The sequence below is a fragment of the Crocodylus porosus genome, unplaced genomic scaffold, assembly GCF_001723895.1.
Source record: "Crocodylus porosus isolate Cpor-Errol unplaced genomic scaffold, CroPor_comp1, whole genome shotgun sequence".
NCBI classification, from domain to species: Eukaryota; Metazoa; Chordata; order Crocodylia; family Crocodylidae; genus Crocodylus; species Crocodylus porosus.
In genome coordinates this window covers 53,962,934-53,979,397 of record NW_017728909.1, presented here as the reverse complement: position 1 = coordinate 53,979,397, position 16,464 = coordinate 53,962,934, and the positions used below count along the sequence as shown (strand labels likewise).

The 16,464-nt window shown below is 41.6% G+C and overlaps 1 long non-coding RNA gene across 1 annotated transcript; it reads right to left on the bottom strand.

Moving 5' to 3' along the window:
* Positions 1-1,336: 1,336 nt before the first annotated feature.
* LOC109308224 lies at positions 1,337-15,880 on the bottom strand. The gene is made up of 3 exons (XR_002100554.1): positions 15,867-15,880; positions 4,700-4,706; positions 1,337-1,414 (listed from the first exon to the last, which is right to left on the bottom strand). It is a non-coding gene; the product is annotated as an uncharacterized LOC109308224 (long non-coding RNA).
* Between the last annotated feature and the right edge of the window lie 584 nt (positions 15,881-16,464).

Sequence of the window (16,464 nt, the reverse complement as noted above, 5' to 3'; positions counted from 1 at the left end):
AGACCTGGGACGTTTCTCAGTTAGGCATTGGGAGTGGTTCCAATGGACTAGAAGTGTGGAGACATGATGAACCAGTCGCCCAACCAAGCACAAACTGATGCCCTAATGTTTCCCAGTGGCATAGCAGTTAGTACTATTCCCACTGGCCTTTACTCTGAGCTACTAGTGAGAAAGCACAGCTGTCCTTTCCAGCAGAGATTGCTAAAAGGACCTATGGGTTACCATAATTCCATTTCCAAAAAAAGAGGACACTTGTTAAGGGGGCAAATGGGTATATGGTTGTAGGGCGGCAGTTTCTAACTGTTACAGTAAATAACAAGTATTATTGCCTCAGAAATTAAATGGAAAACAAAAATAAAGTCACAACCTCCCCTCTCCAGCCCTGCCAATACCCCACACTCCTGACACACAGCCCCCCTGTCCCTGCTGCTGCCCCTCACTCCTGTCCTTCAGCCCCTGCCAGTGCCCCTCACTCCCAACCCATATTTCCTCACCCCCTCCCCCACATCCCTGCTTGTACCATCACTCCCAACCAGTTGCCTCCTGGCGCTGCTAATGCCCCACACTCCTAACCCATAGTCACCTGCCCCCAGTGTCCCTCATTCCCAAGCTACAGCACCCCCCAGCCCTGCCAGTGCCCATCACTCCTGACCCACATTCCCCTTTCTCCCCCAGCCCTGATGAAGGGGGGCCCCACTTGCCCCTGTCCCAACCAAGCTGGAGCGCAGTGACTGCAGTGGCTCTGGCTCATATGAGCAGCAGCAGAGCAAGTCCAACTGGCACAGGCTGAAGGGAGAAGGAGGTAAGGCCTGTGACACCCCCCACCCTAGGCTGGGGCTCCCACGCCACGCCAGGTGACCTGGCCACAGCCACCACTCCTCCCCAACAGTGTCTTCCAGCCACTCCACCCCTGCAAGCATGGGCACCGGCCCATCTGCATAGCTTCCAGCTGCCCTCAAAGGGCTCCCCTGCCCCCTTTCCCCACTGGAGGGGCAGGTATCTCCTCCATGCCCTGCCACTCACACACAGACCCCTGGACAGTCCCCAAGCCCTGGCCCTCCACCCCCCCATAGACTTATCTGCATCCAGCTGCCAGGGTTGCTCCCATCATCCTGTCTGGCTGTATGCATGTGCATGCATTGACTCATGTGGCATCCCCTGCCTCCAGTCATCCCAAGCAGCTCCTTCCAAGATAGAAGTCTGCCAGCCTGCAACGTAAAACTTATAGTTTTCACCTTTAAAGAGCAAAATCCCTGTTTTTTCCACAGCAAACAGAAAACTGGATCCCTAGTAAGAATCCATGCCACTAGGGCAAGTCAGAAAATGTAGTTCTACCAGCAAAATCCCAGACATTTGTTCATAATTCAAAAAAACTGCCCAGATGGAGATTGGAGGACCCAAAAAGAGGACATGTCTGGGAAACCCCAAACATATGGTAACCCTAATTCAACATATCCCCTCCATATCTCCTTCCAGCTGGTGCTACCCACTTTATGATCCCACTCAAAGGTACAGGAGATGTCACATCTATTTGGTGCAGGCACTAAATCCACCCTGGCACTCAGTCCTTGCCAAAGAACACGTTATTATATTCAGGAACCCAAACTGAATCTATTCTTTTAACCTCTGGCTGTAGCTGTTTCTGTCTTTCCATTAGTGGTGAACCTACACCTGGTTTACCACTTTTTACAGGGGTTTCTGTTGACATGCACAATACTTAGCTGTGACACAGTGCTTTAACTCAGCAGATCTACTTAGCATATAGCAAGCCCTTTGAAAGAATTCCCATTTGCAATCATAGAGAGAATGTAATTAATTCAAGAACTTGTCAGATTGACGGATAGTTCAGCATTTGGTTTGAAGACAGCTTGTTCACTGACTGGATTTTGTGTGGTTCTCTAAACAGTGTGATTTAAAACCTATCCCATCTATCCTAACTTCTCCTAGAATTTAATAAGAAAGATACATGTGGATTAGCGTGACCCATGGAGACTGGATCCAGATTGAAACTTCAAGGGGTTTGAAGGGTTGAGATCCAAGATTTAGGTTCAGTTTCATTAGACAAGTGGGGCCAACAGTGTAGTTTTGATCCAGATATTAACATCACTAAATCTCGGAAGTGTTAGAGTTGGGCTTCATGTATGATTTTAATTAAATTGCTGTAAGAAATCTCCAGGGAAGAGCAAAATAGCAATTTTTGAAGTGTGGTTTTAAAGCAATTTTTGAAGTGTGAATTTTTGAAGTGTGGTTTTATTCTTTGTTTCCAAACCATTCCCTATCCCTCCCTGGTCTCATGCTGAGATAAAACCACCAAATTGCTAAGTACAAATATTTGTCAGCTTTCGGGATTCTTTGCTTTTCATCCCAAACCTAACAAGTATGAAAGCTCAGCTGTGAATTTGCAAGATTGTTTTCAAATACACTGAGGAAGTCTCCTCTGCAGGTAGCTTTCTGCAACTAATGCTTCAGTAAGAGCAGGTGAGTAATTCAGAAAGTTGTTTTTCATTCCAGGATCAGCTAGTACAACTCCACAATACCCAGTCCTCTACCTTCAGTCTCTGAGTCTTCCAGCCAATTTCCCCTTTATCTAGATACTAGCCCCATTTTGGTCCATTTCTAGTTCTCCTGTGGTCCAGCCACTTGAGAATAACACCTTGCCTGAGGAACAGCTTGTAAGCATAAGGTGGTTCTTCTGCCATACAAACACACAGAAAATCCTGGCAAAATATAGCCAAAAGAAGGTGACAGAACAAATCATCCCTATACCTCATCATATCCATCTGCCATTGTTGTCCTGCAAGGTCAGGCCAACTCTCAGGATTTCAAAATTGCACTGTTAGATGGGAGGGTGTGACACAATTGCACATATACACACACAATAATCAATAGGTACATACACACACACTAGATGCATACACACACACTACCAACCCAGGCACATACACATTCAAGATTACCAGTCTACGCACATGCACACCTATCACCAATTCAAACACATAGACACTATACACACCAAAAATTAGACAAAATCAGCTGTCAATACCCACACACCCAATACACATACATGGATTACTAATTCACATATGATGATATATATCATACACCACACACCTACACATATACACGGATGAGTTCCTAACTTGTGTGGTGTATGCTTAGGGTACTTGGGATACCTAGGGTGCTTGGTGACTATGGGAGGGGGAATCAAGGGTCAAAGATTTCCAGAAGGAGGGGAAGGATGGAGATGGATGGGGGTTAAGATAAGAGAGGGAAAAATAAGAGAGTGAAAGTTGCCAGGGCTGGGATTAGAACTGGATGACTGGTGGGGAGCCAGGATTACTTAAGGTCATGTGGCCATGGGGTTACTTGAGGTCACTGGTGCTGGGGTGGAAGCAAGGGAAAAAGTCTGGTGGCAAGGAGGAGACAACCAGGAAAAAGAGAGGCAGGAAACTGGGAGATTGGGGTTGGAAACAGAGAGGAAGAAAGCTGGGAGATCAAGGAGGAGGGTTGGTAGGTCAATAAGACAAAAACCCAACTTGGGGTTTCAAAATAACAGGTTTATTAAACAGACAACACACTACACAGCCCCATGAAATTATTGGTCCCTACACACACACACACAATGGTAGCAGGAGAGAAAAAGGCTTGGTGGAGGGATTGAAGTCAAGGTGTGTAGGAACAGAGTCCAGGTCCTTTGCCTGGGGAAGGAAGGTGGTTGATAGCTGTGGGTTGATCCTCGATGGCTAGTTGGGGTCTTCTCCAGCAAGGTGTTGTGCAGAGAGGGGTCACAGGCAGGGCCTCTGGGTGGATAGGTGGTGTGGAATGGTGCTGGTCCAGATGGAGAGGGCATCCCACCAGGTCTGTCTTCACTGCCCCTTTTTATAGGGGCAGACTTTCTATGACCCTAGTGGCAGGGGCATGCCCAGGCAAGAATCAGCCCCTGGTGTACTGGGCATGTGCACTCCAGGCTAGGACATACAATTTCAGGTGTCTGTAATGGTGGGTTGGCTGGTTTATGCAGCAGTCTTTGTCTTCCAAATCTTGAGCCAGGGAGGGTCAATGCAGGGTGATGGTTGGATCGTTGAGTTGTTTATTCAGTAGAGGCCTACTACCATTGTATCTCAAACACCCTCATTCATCCCCATTCATTCAGGAAGCAATTTACATGGAACTGGTTAGACGTAAGTCAAAAGTTACACCCGGGCAAAGGACACAAGATGGAGGCTTGACATAACTTATGCTAACTTACACGTGTAGGCCTAAATCATATACTATCAATAGAAAAAAAATCAGTAAATATCAGTAACACAGTAATCACACAGTAAAAATCAATATAAGTATAATAAATATACAGTATAAAACAGTGGATCAAAGGAGAGAGAAGGAAAAAAAACTTGCTACAAAAATGCTAAAGCTTATTCCATGTCTTAGCTCACTCTATGTCTTAGCTTACTCATACTTATCTGTAGGGAATAGAGAGGGAGAGAGAAATAGTTGGGGAAGGGAGGGAATGCATTTCAAAATAAAAAAAGAGAAAAACTGGGGGTTTTGCTACACCATGACAACTCCAGGGAGTAGTGGGTAGTTTGATGCAAGCAAGAATAACTCTGAGGATACTTAAACTTACATCAAAGACTAGCCTGTCTCTGACTGGCCCCAGAGAAGCATAAAGGTGGTTGGAAGAACAGCTCAGGTGGACTCTGGAACTTGGCCATTGGCTATCCTGGGACTGCATGAGGAACAAGTCAGCAATGGCTTTAACTTAGGAAAGCTGCATTTTAAATCTACAGTTTCCTTTTTGCCAAGGCTACTCTCTCTGCAACTAGACCAAACGCAAGTAACAGATCTCACTTTCTACCCAATTAATTAGAACCAATCTGCCCAGCCCTAATGCACTCATCCTTTCTCCCCCAAGGGAATTCAGTTTCATAAAGGACCCGTTAAAAGTATTCATTCTTCTGCTGTTCTGCTGGTTTTAGAGAAAACAGTTGCCAGACATTTTAAAAGAGCAAGATTCAATTCTTTCTGTAATACATGCTTGCTCTGCTAAAATTGTCAGATCATTAAACGTTCTGATTTAAACCCGAGCTGCAGTCATTTCTCTTACAGTATCTATGTGTTAACAATAATTTACAGTGAATAAACAGCACTCCTGTTTCAATGACAAAACAAACATTTCCCTCAAAAAAAACTCACAACAGGAAAAGCCAGTTTGGACATTTTGGCCTGTTCAAATGTTCCAATGGTACAGAAAAGGTTAAAGTAAAGGAACAGCAAATTAACTATCATAAATAAACATCTAAAATGCTTAAAAGCTAAACATACTCCTTCTTTGACCTCATCCAATCCACCTTCCTCTCTCTCCACACCACTGAAGGTGCTCTCTCATCATAATCACTTCTTAGCCAAATCCCAGAACTTCTCTCCTAATCCTCCTTGATGTTTCAGTAGCCTTTGACACACATATGCCCTCTTTATTAAGGTCCTCCATAACCTTTGGTGCCTCTCCTCTAGTTGTTCCCTACTTGTGCCTTTAGTGGCATCTGGTAGTAGTGGTCTAGCTGGCTACTTATGTTCAACAACACTGAGCCTTGATCTTCCCCTCAAACATTCCCAACTACTTGATTTCTCCATCACCAGTACCCCCCCCCCGCCTTCTCTGTCACTCATACCCAACATCTAGGCATCTTCTTCAATACATCTCTTGCTTTAGACCAATACACAGGTCCCTTTAGACCAATAACTTAGTCCTGACATTTCTATCCTTATGATATTGCTAAGATTCAATTTTTCCTGCCTGGCCAACCTACTACAACTCTTATTCAAATCCTCCTCTCACTCATGCTTTGACCGATGTTATATCTTCTTCTCTGGCCTTGTCATTTCTCAGACTGTCCTGCCCCACAAGTCTATTCCAAATGTTGCATCTACAGTCACCTTTATGGCTTGACTCTTCAACTACATTATCCCTCTTGCAGCCCTCCACTGTTTCCCCTGCCTCCACTCCACCATATATGAGCTTTTAACAAACAGTGCTTCAGGATTTGTTTCCACCTCATCTATCAGATCTACTGAATTCATGCATTGTTATAATCCTGAGCATTCAGATATCATGAATCAGGCTGCAAAAAATATGGAATTGTCTTCAAAATCATAAAAAATAAAATTACATGGTTTTATGCTTTCTTTCTGACTGCTTCCCATCCCATATTCTGGCAATTCAACCTAATTTATTAAGCTGTATCAGACAGATGAATTTTCAGTTGCTACAGTCCTAAGATGTACAATTTAAAACTGGAACTTAGATTAGTTTGGAGGTCTTGGGAAATCAATGATTTATTACTGTTTTTTTGGCCTTTTAGCTAAGATCATGAATTGTAAGAAAAAAGTAATGTCTACGTTCCACAGCGGTAGCCAGTCCTTCCAGGCTCAGTAGCAATAGCACTCCTCTAGTTCTAATGTGCTTCTTTGAAAGTCTGGCATTGTGAGAACAGAGCTGCATTCAAAAATTGTAAAAGATCCATTCAGAGATTATAGGAATCTGAGCTGAAGTTTGCTCTACGTGGAAGTAAACCCAGCGTAACTCCAGAGTAGAATTACCATAGATTTACTACAGATTCATCAAGTTTGGTCCAATCTTTTTTAACATTCCTCTCATTTCTGTGCAAGAAATCTTACAATATGCAGCCTGCCTATTAATAGCACTGTTATGGCCAGTGGTGAAACAGATTCTCCATGAAAAATGAGGCTGAAGCAAGAGAAAGTTTGAGCAGCACTTACATTTTTTTGAAGTAGTAAACAGGACTGCCTAAGTTATTCATGAATAGCTGCCATTTCTGCTCAAAAGATATTCAATAAGTTTAAAGCACATTCTCCTTTCTCATATATATATATACACACACACACAGAGCAACAAGCTATCACCGAACCTACACTGACCGCATTACACTGCAGGGTTTGCAGTTTGGCTACAAGTTCAAGCTGGAACCAGATGACTCATATCACTATAGTTTCTCATGACGTCCCAGTAATTAATGTCCCAAATCTCACTCTGTCTTCTCTCTAAGGAGAATAACTAATATTTAATTGCCTCATGATGTATACTCAGAATGAATACTGGCCTAATTTTCCCTAGGCAGACATTTGGATGAGAGTCTGTGAGAAACAGCCTAGAGCATGTAACACTGAGTATAGGCCTACTGAGCACAATAAAAGTGAAAACTTGGAACTGTTTTCCTTACTCTCTCATTTGTCCAACTAACTAAAAATGTTAAGAAACACTAGAATAATTAACTCAAAACAACAGTTAGCCATATATTAAGCTTCGTTACTGCTCTGAGTGCGGAGCATGAGAACCTGAGGCTTATTTCTTTAGTGCACAATCTTGACCAGAAGGTGAAACATTTTAAAGCAATGTAATGTTTTAGCTCTCCTGCTGTCTGTGATAAGACAGCATGGTCAAAAACCCATGTTACTTTAAAAGTGGAAATGCCTGAGCACTTCTGTGGACAGCTGGTTCAATAGTGAAGAAAATGTTTATGCTGATATATTCATAAATAAATGGTCCAAGTTTACTGGCATGGTGTTCACTGAGTTATATCATACACATTATCCCTGAGTTTTCACATGACCATGATATAGATACTTGTAAATCAAGAAAGCATCAATAATTTAAAATAACTAATCTCTTATTGATTATCCATTGTTTTTTCTTCTTCTGGTTTCCATCTATGGGTGAGATCAGCCACTTGGTTCATACCTTTCCCCTTGCTGCAGTCTATGAATCTTTTGGTTGGATGCTCAGATCTCACCTATCTTTCCTCACAGCTTGTCTTTCTTCTTCAATCTAAGCCATTCTCTTGGCCTACTGCCAGTTGGGATCATTTCATAGATTGTTTGAACAGTGGTCTATATCCGTCCTGCCTTATTGTATGGGCCACATTATTTCAAGCTAACTTCTCTGGCTTTTTTCATGATTTTTTTTTGTCTTGATACTCCCAAAGGGTGTCTGTCCTTGGTGTAACCATTTTTCACCTCATCTTTCAAGCTGATTCCCAGAATCCATTTCAACTTGGTCATCTCTGTTCTTTTGTGGTATATTTTCCTTTATTTTTATAGTCCAGATTCCACCCTACATATCACCCCAGTTTTATCATTATCTTCTACAAAATGACCTAGTTAGCCTGATTAGTATCTTGTAATCACAAATTACCCCAGATATTTCTTGTCATAATTTCCATACCACAGAGGTTCTGATAACCTCTTCCCAGCTTCCTGCTTTGGTTATGATAGTGCCTGGGTACTCAAACTTTTCCATCTGTCTTACAGGTTGGCCCGTGACACCTGTTATCTCATTACGTCCGATCCATAATGTAGTCTATTCCTACTGTGAAAGTTTTGGTCATTCCAAATACTGTTTTAACAGCCATTTAATGTACTTGGATGAGCTTTATCAGGCACACCTTTCACCTGCAGGGATCAGTACAGTCTACCTTGGCCCATGGTCGCATGCCTTTTCCAGATCTGCAAACATAGTTTCCTACTGTGTTCCAGACACTTTTCTTGCAGCTGTCTTACTATAAAAAGTGCATCCATTATGAGTCTTCTTGAGATGAATCCAAACTTCATACTTATCACGGCCATTTCCTGAAACCTTGCTTCAATTATTTTAACAACTGATCAAAGAAATCTTTCCATCATCTTGTGTTGTCCTGCTTATATCAGGATGCCACCCTCCCATCGTTTGCTGTTTGTTCATCATATGCATTATTCACCTGTTTAACAAAATGTGGTCATCAGTAAGGGTCAAAAGCAATTTATGGTGGTGTGGTTACTAATTACGTATTACCAGTATCTACCAACAAAAAATCAAAGGGAACATTTTACCAATGTTACATAGGATGATCATTGTTGATCCAAATAGTCTGGCCATTGCATGTAAATCAAGGGTATATCTACACTGCAGCAAAGGTGATCCCAGACAAAAAAGCCCTGACTTGACCCTGTCCACCTTCTACTATAAGCAGGCTCCAAATCTAGAAATATGCTAGGGAGGCTGCTTAGCAGCCACCCTTAGTGGGTCATGCGTAGTAGCTGCTCTCAAGCATGCCAAACATCAAGAGCAGTCATGGAGGAATACCACAGATCAGTTTTACTGATGTATTTCCAGGCTTGGAGCACGCCTGTGGGAGCATGGGGGAAAGGCACACTCAGGGTACACCACCGCCATAGTGGAAAACTTACCCAAAGAATACACTTGCAGAAATGAGGTGTGTGATTTGCTCTTGTTGCAGGTCTTCCTTTTCTCCAGTTCTAATCCACTTCTCGCTCAGGTGCAGAACACATAAGCCAGTTGCCACCAACCACTTCTCTCCCAAGCCAGTTCCTTAAATTTGTTCAGATTGTTTATCAATAAGGTTGCTGTGAAGGGCTCATCTGGGTTCTTTTGCCTTGTGATTGTCAAAAAAGGATTTGTCTGAGGAGCCTGGTATCTGGCATTCTCAGAACATGCTCTGGATGTTAGTTGTGCTCAATCCAAGATTTCAAAATTCTCTATTTTTTCTGAACTCTGTACTCTGAATTTTCAGTGCAGGCAGCTCATTGAAAGCTGCTTCACTTCCCTTGAGATGATTTTCTGCATTCCTCTGACTGAATATGGAGCATGCTTATTACATTGCTGCTAATGATTCATAGCTGATGCTGCTAGGGTTAGCCTTCCATGCTGCAGTTAGCTCCTGAGGTATATCAAAGATATAGTCCTTCCCTTGGGAAAGGTGCTGCCTAGTACATAAGTTACTCAGCATTATTCGAAGCTGCTCCCTCTAGGACAATGGGATCATCTGGGGTCATACTGACTTTCATAACCATGGGAATCGGTTTGTAATTAAAAGCAGTTTGTCTAACAGTTCTGCCTAAGCTATCAGTATTTTGCTGCCTTTCATTTATCATGTATCCATGAGACAGATATCATCAGCTGCTTCTTTCACTCTTTTCAGTCATGTGGAGCTTTGAATTTATGTAGCTTATTTCAAACAATCATCTCAATGCGCTATATAAATAGTAAAGAAGCCTTGCAAGACCCTTCTAAGATATGGCAGGAAGAAATTATGTATTGCACTCATTTTACTGATGGTTAAATTAAGGCTATTACAGCACTGTTGATGACTTGGTTGGAAAACTCTGTCCTTTTGTAGGCAAACAGTATTTGGCCACAGTGGGCACGTTAAGATGTGCATGTATGTTTGGTTCTCCAGGGACAAGGAGCAGCAGCATACCTTGCACCACCGCTTCTTGTCCCCAGGGAACGCCCGTGCCACGCACACTTTGGTGTACACCAAGTTATCCTGGGAGGGGTAGGGGAGGCTGGTGCCAGCACTGTGCTCCCCCAGTAGCCTTACCTGGAGTCCTGTGGGCCTCCCAGGGCTGCAGCCACAGCAATTCTGCCATGCAGAGCTTTTCGGGAGTGCACGCTGGCCAAGCATGTGTTGCTTCAGGGTTTTTTTTCCCCCTTGTTTTTGGATTTTTTTTTACACGTGGATGTCCAAGAGTAAAAAAAAAACGTGGAAAAAAACACCTGGTACAGCACAAACACAGACAGCGTGCCCTTGTAGCATGAAGAACACTAAACTGTGCAATATGTGGCACTGCAAACACATTTGTAGTGCCACATATTGCACAGTTTAGTGTTCACAGACTGCGTGACCACACTCATCTGGTTGCACCCAGTGGATCCAATGCCTCTGCCAGTTCTAGAGTAATTTGCTATATATGAAAACATTGTGAAAATAATACAAAGGCACTAGTCAGCACAAAAGACCATCTATTGCAATGCTTAGGAAATCATACCTAGGTACATTCAGTTCTCCAGTTCTTCTAATGGTGCTGTCTCATAAATTGACCATTTAAGGCTTCAGCATCAGTTTTCCTAGGGAGTAGGGATCTGACTGAGGATTGAATTTTCAGAGCAAATCAAATGAATCCCAAACCTAATCATATGTAAGAAATGTTGCAAGACCTTCTCATACAATAACACTTTTCCACCATAATTAGAATCACATTCACAATGTCATTCATCCCCTGCCCTCCTGAATAAGAGGAAAATCCTGCATGAGCATTTTTTACTGAAATCTAAAAGGGAAATAGCTGGCAGCAACAAATAACCATATTAGGGCCATTTAGGCATCAACAGGAGTTGATAACGTGCATGGCTGCACCACAACAATGGGAGTTGTGTTACCTCATGGAAACACACCACCTCACAAACCCCAGTACACACAAAAAGAGTGCATTTTGGCACTGGGAAAGGGGGATAAAGCTCTGATGCTTCCCAGAGCATGGGAACTTGCAATGGTCTTGCAGTAAGGAGTTCATTACATTTTTCTCCCAAGTGCTCTAAAATTGTGTATGTACATACAGACTCAGCAATAGGACAGGATGCAATTTTATGGTTAAATATTTTATTGGCCAAAAACTTCAAATTCAAACAAACTTGTGGGTGAATTAATGTCAAACATTTCAATTATTTTTGATGAAACAAAATTTTAAAAACTAAAAAGGCGAAATGTTTCTGATTTTTTAATGGGACGGCTCAAGTCTACATTTCAAAATGAAGTACCAAAATCAAGTATCAAGTCTAAATTTACTTCAGTGTAATTAAAAAGTATTTTTTTTTAAATGAGATGACAAAATAAAACCTTTTGTTCCACCCAAAACATTTCTCCAGCCCATATTTACTCAAATCTAAGATGGCCCTAAATTTAAGACAGCTATCCAATAATTAGATTCTGTACATGGAAAATGTATAAATACGTTATAATTTACCAGGTATAGAATATAATTATTGGTGGGACATCTTTAATTCATCCCTCCCACCACTTCAGGAGGGAAGTGCAGGTGGTGTGAGGAAGTCAAGCAGCTTGCCCCCTGTTTGTGCCTGCGCCCTCCACCACCTGCCTCCTGCCTGCCTCACTTCACCCTCTGCTCCCTGCCACCCTCCATCCTCCACTCCCCTGTCCTCACCCTTGCTCAGTGACAGCAGGCTCTGTCCCCATTGTAGCCTGGGGCATGGAGCACAGCCCCAACCCAGCCCAGTGCCCACAGGGCCTGTGCAGGCTACAGGGCCAGGCTGGGGCCATGCTCAGTGCCCCAGGATGCAGCCTGCCAGCACAGAGAGAAAAGATAAGAGAGGGGGTGGCAACGCCAGAAGAGAGGCAAGTCGGGGAGCAAAGACTGTGTGAGGGGGAGATCGGGAGAAGAAGGGGAGAGATGGCAGCATGCAGAGGCAGCCATGGAGAAGGCAGCAACTACAGCTATGGCCCCGGGTAGGGGCTGGAGCCTGAGCCACAGTAGTCACCTGCCCCTGCCCCTTCCCCACTCATACTCGGTTCTAAGACCAGGGGCTTTTTCCCCCATGTTACATGGGGGGGACACACCTAATCATAGAATCAAGTAAATAAGGTATTGTTTTATCCAAGAAACTGAAAACAATTAATTTCAGGCCCCTACATTTTTTGAAATTATGTTTTTGTTTGGTTGAGTTATTCATACAGACCTTCTGAGCAGACGTGAGCCTTAAATGATTTTTCAGTAGTCATATGTCACATGTACCAGTTTTAGACATATACAGACTTATAAATGGCTGTAGCTGATCCCTCTCAAATCACTACTGAAATTGTATGGGGCCACATACAATAGAAAAGTTGAATTGCTGAAGTGGAGCACACTTTAGCTGCATTGCTATATGTCTGTAATACTAGAGAATTATGGACAATACTCAGGGCCAGATTCTGATTTCACCTATGTATGGCTCTCTAGTCTTCCAAAATTGTAATTGCTTGAATTTATTCCAGATTTACATGGTAAGTAATTGATAGCAAAGTGAGGTTCATATTTCAAGCAGAACAGCACTTTGGAGTGTTTTCATACCAGTGCATGTCAGATACTTTTTTGTTGAATTTATTATCAAATGATACATAATCTTCTAAAAGTTTTGTCACTCTTCTAGTTTAAGCTACATGAAATTGGTACCAAATCCCATATCATAGAATTAAATGAATTCTATTGAAGATTTTAATATAACATTGGTAAAGTTTAGGGAATAAAATATCCTCACAAGTAATATTTAATGAGAAAACAAAACTACTTGGCAAAATAATCTTTTTAAAAACAGAAGAAAACTAATAAATTAAGAGACTCCTCCATAAGTCAAAATGACAGATTCCAGACAGGCTAATATTTCTGCCAAGAGATATGTAATGCTTTATATTAGTACTTAAAATAATAGTTTACAGAATATAACATATGCTACTTAATTTGCTTACTTCAAAACTCAGTTATTTACTGTATACAAAAGTATTCTGTATTTATATGTTAAGTGATTTGTTAGTAATTATATTTATAACTATTAATAATGAAATGTTACTGTGTCATTAGAAGTGTAAAAATTAGATTAGATTTTTTTGAAAAAAAAACAGGTAAAATGGGCTTTGAAAGTCACTGGAATGTATTTTTCTATTTTAAATACACTAATAGTCCACCATAGAACTCCTAATGTTCCCTATGTCTGGAATCTATTTAAAAATACAGACATGTAACTAAACTCTACTCCCAAATCCTGATATGACCGAACAGATTCTAAGCAATGTAGACAAGAGTTGACAGGTATTTCTCTAATTAGAATAGATCTTTTTCAAGGTTAGAAATCTGATTTCAGTTAAAGCTGAGAAACAGGCCACTCAGTCTCTGAAGGCCTAATTCTTATTTACACTAAAGCTTCATTATATCTTTCTGGCAATGCAAAGAAGCCTACAAGTAGATATAAGTGAAGTGTGTGTAAATCCATTTGCACCTACTTTTAAGGTCCCATTATGCTGCCAGGGAGGTTTAAAGGACCCTAATGTAAATGAAAAACAGATCCCAAGATAAGTCAGATCTGCCTTCAGGTTCTGACTTCATTATTCTGGTCTGTCTCTTAGCTTGATCCAACCTCAAGTAACCAATGGCTGATAAAAAATGTCTATTATAAATGTTTTTCAATGTAAAAAATGTATGTTTAACTTACTATATTTTTCACAAAAAGTAACCATTCAACACAAATAAAAATCTGTCTTCAAAAAAATCCAAGCTCACCAGAACTGAATTTTTTTTCAGCTGAAAGCAAAAACATTTTGAGAAAAGCCATAAATTTGCAATTCAGAAATTCTACTGCAGAGTTTCCTGTGAGTTTTAGTTCAGGTGGAACAAGCCAACTGACCAGGGATTACATGATGCATCAAGAGGGGAAAATATCCTAGAACATCCTGAAAGATGGAGTCCAGGCAGGAAGCCTAGTACAAAGAGGGGAATGGGGGCCTGAGGCACTCGAACAAAAACTCACTTGACTCAACATAGTGGTATTTTCCCATTTATTTCAGTAGTCAGCTAAAATTGTTTTTGTTGATACTTTTCAGAGGGCAGGTGGGTTATATTTCCTCAGAAAATCCAAAATTTTCTGGGGAGGGAAAAAAAACAAAATCCTCATTCTCTTTTGAGAAGCTAATCCAGAGCTTGTTCCAAAGTTGCTGACTTGGAATTTCCAATCCTTAATAAAGACTAAAATAATCCCATATAAATCTTAGCTACCATGAAATACAGAATGTCAGTGGACTCACATAATAATCACAGTAATACAGAATCTCAATGGACTCATATAATAATACTTACACGTAGGCAAACAAAAAAAGCAGTGGCATTCAATGCTTGTATTGCATCTATATTATTACTGGTAAGGGGACAAAAAAGATGAGGATTTTACTTAGGTAAATGCTTTCCTCAAGAAATATTTGGCATTTTAATCTAATATGGTAAATCAAAAGTCTTTAAAGAATTTTTTTCATGGATTCAGCTAAAACCTGCTACTCATTCAAAGAGGTCTGATCTAGTCAACCAAAGTAGGTGAGAGTTAAATGAATGGTAAGGGACAAATTGGGAGCTTATTGGCCGTGAAGAGACACAACAGTCAATAAAGTTCCCCACCCCTATTAAGATCTCTGTATGGATTCTTTCAACTATGGTTTTGGGTGCATGGGTTTAAGGTGTTGTAAAGCACTAGCTAGATTCCTCTGAGCCACTCAGTGAGGAAAAACAAAAGATAAGCAGAGCCGTGACATTTTTGTCTCAGGGACAGGCTAGCGAGACAACAGTATGTATGAGGATAGTACCACCCTCTGTGCTGCTGTAGTATGCGCACACAGCAGTCCCTAGTCAAAGCAAGAAAGAACTTTGCTATACTTACACTAGTGACCTCATCCTACCTCCTGGTCTCTCTTGTGCCCACATACCCCTTCATTTACCCTTTTCCTTAAACTCTAACTCTTCTGTGACTCTTTCCCCTATGAAAATACAAACACGTTTTAGTCTTCCATCTTAAGCAAGCCATCCTTGGCCCTTCAGCTACGACTGCATCTCTCTTATCTCTTTCATCTCTAAGACTATAGAACATACTCTTTACAAGTACTGTCTGGAGTGCCCGTCTTCCAGTCTCATTCTAGACCTCTGCAATCCTACTTCTGCTCCTTGCACTGCACTAAAACGGTTCTTTTTAAAGATTCTAATTACCTTTTTCAAAGGTAAATCTTAAAGACCCAGTCCTTTGTCCTCATTCTCCTTGATCTGTCAGCTGGCTTTAATGTCTTCCCTTGGGTTCTAATCATTTGTCCTCTCTTTGCTCTCCTCCTACTCCTCTAATCAGTCCCTCATCGTGTCTCTGGGAGGTTCCTCCTCATTCTTCCATCAGTTTTCTGAGCGTTTCCCCAAACTTTATATTTGGCTTCTTCTCTTTCTGTACCATCTCTGTGGAAAACAAATTCAGCTACCATCCCTGTCCTGACAACTCAGATCTATTTCTTTATTCCAGATTTTCTATCCAAATGAAAATCGCAGCCCTTCTCTCTGATGGCTCCTCATGGAAAACTATTCATCACCTCAGCCTCAAGATGACTAAAACAAAGCTCATCATGCTAGACCCTCCTGTTAGCTCCTCCTTTGATCATTGTGGACAACATAACTATCCTGCCTTTCATTCAGGCCCATAATCCAGGGATCATTTTCAAATTTCACCTTTCTCTAAATTCTCTCATTCGGTTCTCCGTAAATTTTGCATACTCTTTTTTCATGGCACCTGTGAGCCCTATGCTACTCATCCACACAGCTAAAGTTTTCACCCATAATCTCATCCTGTATCTCAGCTACTAAAACAAACACAACTGTTGAAAACTATGTAACCCCTCACTTTGGGCATTTATGCACGTACTTTTTCATTCACCAAGGTGCTGGAGATCCATCGCTTCTGAGCAGGCTTGATTAATCAAGTCTTCTCTGCACATGAGCTGGCTCACACTGCACTGCACCACATGCAGTTGTATAAGTGGTGAAATGTGTGTCAGTGTGCAGAAAATGGTGGTGGTATGCTTTTGAACTAAGCACCTC